Source organism: Canis lupus, chromosome 34, assembly GCF_011100685.1.
Source record: "Canis lupus familiaris isolate Mischka breed German Shepherd chromosome 34, alternate assembly UU_Cfam_GSD_1.0, whole genome shotgun sequence".
NCBI classification, from domain to species: Eukaryota; Metazoa; Chordata; class Mammalia; order Carnivora; family Canidae; genus Canis; species Canis lupus.
Window position 1 is genome coordinate 15,930,322 of NC_049255.1, and position 5,282 is coordinate 15,935,603.

A 5,282-nucleotide genomic window follows, 5' to 3' on the forward strand; every position below is an offset into this window, starting at 1 on the left:
AACTAGGTACCCTTGGCATGTAGGACTCAAGCCTCGCTCTCCTGGGTCTGGCTTCCCATGGGGGCTGCTTCTTATTTGATATAGCAAGAGAGCTGAGGAAAGTACTGCAGCCCCAGCCCCACGCTGTTCTAGGAACCAGCCACTCCCCTGAAACAATCAAAGGCCTGTTTTCAGATCTCCAGTCCTGATTTCTTCCTCCTTCATCCCCAGATGAGACTGCCACCCACTGCTTCAGTTGAGGTCACCTCTGTCACTCGAGGTGTTCTCAGAATGGAAAGAGATCAAGCAAAGATAAAACAGTTACAGAATGCACAAAGTAGATAACTACCGAGTAGGAACTGGACATCCATCAATCCTACTGCCAAGGAGACAGCAAACTAATAGATGGCACAAACTTCACGGAGTAGTTTTCTGACCACTCTTGGAAAATGAAGTAGCAGTAAAGCAATTATTGCACAAGTAAGAAAGCAAATGCTCATGGCAAAAACTCTAAAGAAAATGGTGTCAAAAAAAAAAAAGAAAAGAAAGAAAGAAAATGGTGTCCCATTCCTAGATTATGTGTGTGAACAGGCCTTAACTATGGCATAGCCAAGATGGGCTGTGAAGTCAAAATAGCCATTTTATTATCATGTATGGTAACATTTCATCTCTTCAGAATCTAGCTATCTAGATAAGTCAGCTACCCAGCATGCAGAGGAGAAAGGTAGTAGACAAAAATGACCCAAAGAACTCAAATCGATTTAACATGGTTTATTCATACAGACACATATCTTTTCTTCATGGGTGAGCCCCAGGACTCTCTATTAGTGTTTCTTCTCTCCTAGTTTGTTCACGTTTTTCTTGGTTCTCTTTTCTCTTTATTCTTTTTATCTCACAGCACATTGATATTAAAGATGAGAAATAGGCTACTGTAGGAAATACATAGGAAATAACCAGAAACAACAGTTTGACATCATGAGACTAGAGTAAAAATTTGAAAATTCAGATGTAAATCTCAAAAAAATATGGAGGTTTTGTTTCATTGTGTTTATGGGAAAATGGGGCTACAATTTTGAATTATGGCTTTACAGCATCATACCACCGCTGAAGTGCATAATGACTTCCCTTACAGATGAAGAAAAGTTCTGTTGTTTTCTTAAAAAGGGTAAGAAATGTGTATTACACTATAAAAAGAGTCCCACTAAAACATAGTCAAGATTTAGTTTGAAAACCAAGGGCACAAGGGAGTGTAATCACCTATTCCAAACCACTATTTTACTGTAGTAATTTTTTCACTTCCTCTCTGCACACAGTGATTAGGTATCACTCTCAAAAGCCATATGGCTGTGCAGTTAAGAGCTGGAGCTCTAAAATCACATGGGTCTGGACTCAGCCATTAAAGAGCTGGATGATTTTAGGCAAGTTACACAACTACCTAAGCCTAGGTCCCCTATCTCTAAAGGAGATCAGTAATAGCTCATGGGATTAGCACTAGGATGAAATAAGATCAAGCATGTGAGGCACTTAGCCACCGTAATTGTTCAGGAAATGGAAACTATTACTTCTATTATCTTAATGCTGGAGACAGTTTTACCTAATGACTATGGCCTCTGCAGCCAAAATGTGTATGTTCAAACTTCAAATCTTGGTTTGGCTACTTACTGTGGGTGAGTTAACTTGAATCTCCCTGTGCTCCCATTTCCTGGTCCTTAAGATTTTATTTACTTATTTGAGAAAGGAGGGGGAGCAGAGAAGGGAGAGGAAGGGAAGGGAGGGGGAGGAATCTCAAGCAGACTCCACATACTGAGCCCTATCCCTTCACCCAAGATCGTGATCTGAGCCAAAACCAAGAGTCAGATGCTAAACCAACTGAGCCACCTAGGTGCACCCCCTCTATTTCCTAGTCTTTAAAATGGAGATAATGGGGTGCCTGGGTGGCACAATGAGTTAAGCAATTGATGCTTGGTTTTGGCCCAGGTCTGATCTCAGGGTTCTTAGATGGAGCCCCGCATCAGGCTCCACACTCCAGGCATGCAGTCTGCTTAAAACTCTCCCTCTGTCCCCCCTCACCCCTCCCCATACTCATGCATGCTTTCTCTCTCTCAAATAAATAAATCTTTTTAAAAAATAAAAAATAAAATGGAAATAGTGATTTTACCTCCCTCACTCACAGGTGTTGAGGGATTAAATGAGTTAATGCATAAAAAATGCTTATATCAGGCCTGGCACATAGCACCATATAAGTGTCAACTCTCATTATTATTGATTAGTCATATCATTATTATTAAGCACTTTCCTCCTTCAATTTATCCATGACTCCCTCACTCTGTCCTCTCCTAGCAATCATGTCATATATAAAGTGTTTTCATTGGGTCATCCTAAGCAAGCCTTAGGACATCCTTATGATACAAAAAGAAGAACCTGATACAAATGTATATAAATTCCACACAAATATTTGTCAAAAAAATTTACATATCACATTATGTAATAGAAAATTTTTTAAAAGGAAAGAAATTAACAGCATATTATTAAAAAAATAGTTTATTTATCTCTCTAATTCATGGAGAATTAGAACTACGGAATCTAGTATAGTGAAACTGCTCTAAGTGGGTGCAATCCATTCAATTAGCATAAGGTGGCGCCAAAGAATGTTTTAATCTGTGGTTCTATGCACAGAACAAGGTGTTCAGCCTAGCTAGAAAGTATAGGCAAACAAAATGCTTCCAAGTTAATTTGGGCATCTCTCAAGGAGCCTCAGCTGTCAGCGGCATCCTTGAACCATCTGTGCCCAAACTTTTGAAATTGCTTCATCTTGGGTAAAACCAGGAAAGTTCCTCTACAAAAGTTTGCCTAAAAAGCAATCTTTGGGCATGCATGTTTGGCACCTGCTAGGAAGCTGTACTATTTTCCCTTTTTTCGTTTCATTTCTAGTAAACAAAAGTAACACATACACAGTGTAGGAAAGTTATCAAATTTTAAATAACTAAAAGATGATAATCATGCATGGTACCACAACCCAGAGATAACCACTAACCCCTCTCCAATATGTCAACCTCCTAACTCCCTCTTTCTGTCAGAAGTACCAATATTATCTAGTTGGCTAAATTCACACTTAAGATATTTTATTCTCTCCTAACAAAAACAATGATAACCACCTGGAGCTTTATTTGTTTAAACAGTGTTTAAATATTGGAGATCTGTTGCACAATTTGTCAATATGCGTAGCACTACTAAACTGTACATTTAAAAAATGGTTAAGATGGTAAATCTTATGTGTATTTTTATTACAATTCAATTTTTTTAATTTGTAAAAAGGAAAAGAAAATAAACCAAAAACGCATTTACCCATTAACATTTTGGTGCATTTAGTTCAAGTTAATTTAAGCAGTCTTGTCCATTCTATAGAGGGGTGGTGCAAAATGGACCAATAAGGGATGCCTGGGTGGCTCAGCAGTTGAGCATCTGCCTTTGCCTCCAGGGATGCTGGATTGGATCCTGCATCGGGCTCCTTCATGGAGGCCTGCTTCTTCTCCCTCTGCCTGTGTCTCTGCCTCTCTCTGTGTCTCTCATGAATAAATAAATAAAATCTTTTTTAAAAAGGGCCAATAAGCAAGCTCATGTTAAGAAAATAAATAAAAGACTTGTGACTTGAGAACTCACTGGGCATGTGTTCCAAGGAACATATACTGTGCCTAACACTATGCATAACAAGAGGACAAGATAGATGTAGAGGTTAAGAGTAGACCTTCAACTTCAATGTCAACCTCTCCAATGACTCGGCCACAAAGTCCAAGTGACCCTTAATACTTCTTTTGGAAGTCAGATGGTGAGCAAAAAAAATATATATATATCCCCAATTTGTCTTTGGACCTACATGAATTATTGGATATCTAAGACGTAGATAAGTAATGAGAGAAAAACTGAGCTTTTTGTGATTCCTCTGGATTTTAGGCTAGAGCAAAGGTGATGGAGGATGTTGTATGATGGGCTTTAACATTTAACAGGTAGAAGTCATACCAAGGTGAGGTTATGGAACCTGCAAAGTACTAGAGGCAGACTTCATGGGTTCAAACCCTGGCTCTGCCACTCACTAGGTATGTGGCTAGCTGTGCAAATTACTTTATGTCCCCTCCATCCCTTTTGTAAGGTGGGAATGATCATAGTAATAGCAGTATGTATAAAATTGTTAAGTATATTAAATGAATATGTATAAAGCTTTTGCTATGACACTTGGCATACAGAGAACAGCTGCTAAATGATAGCTTATTAGTACAGATTTTGGAGGGTTTGAAAGTAAGTCCCAAAAGCTTGAATAGTAAGCAGCAAGGAGACATTGTCTGGAAGGGAGGATAAAGACAAAAGCATGATAGAAGACCAATGTATGGGGACTCTGGGTGACTCAGTGGTTAAGCCTCTGCCTTTGGCTCATGGTGTAATCCTGGGGTCCTAGGATCTAGTCCCTCATTGGGCTCCAGGTGGAGAGCCTGCTTCTCTCTCTGCCTATGCCTCTGTCTCTCTCTGTCTCTCATGAATAAATAAATAAAACTCTTTAAAAAAATAAAAAAAATCAATCTGTGGACTGGGGTAAAACGGGAGAAATAGACTCTCTCAGTAACTTGGGCTTAAGGTTTCAAGGGTCTGGCCTGCAGTAGTGCAGCAGGGAATAATGTGTATGAGAAATTAATTCATTATCATGAGGAACAGATGTCAGGGGGCTTAGAAGTGGAAAGAGCACCCTACTAGGAGCTGTGGTGCTCTAAAAGGAATTTTAATGTTTTCTTTACATATTCAAATAGGTCAGCTTGCATCATTTCTGTAGGAACTCAAGTCCACCTAGAAAACTGTTATGCACAATTACTATGGAGATACAAACCCACTACTATAGGCCAAGACTTATTCATTGACTTCTAAGAAACCACAGCAATGGTTAAAAAAGCCTTAAGGTAGTAAAAGACTACTACTTCTGTAGCCGGAAATCTCAGGTGACTCTATGGCATCTTCCACGTGGCTACATAGAAGCCATATCCCTTCACGCTCAAGCCACTCTCTGTTCCTGGGGCACATTTGCCTAGATCCTCCCTAAATGTTCTGATTTCCATGGTTAATATATGCAAAAAAAGATCCTGAAATGAGGAATGAACCATAGAAATTCAGACTTTTGTTTAAACTTTGGTCATGAAGAATGCGCCCTGAAGTTGGAGAGGGGAGTAGATCAAATCTTAATTTCTATATTGTAGAAAATGATTCAGTCACGGAAGAACATCTACCCTCTACCCTCATTGAGTCTAATTTCTGTTTTCTGT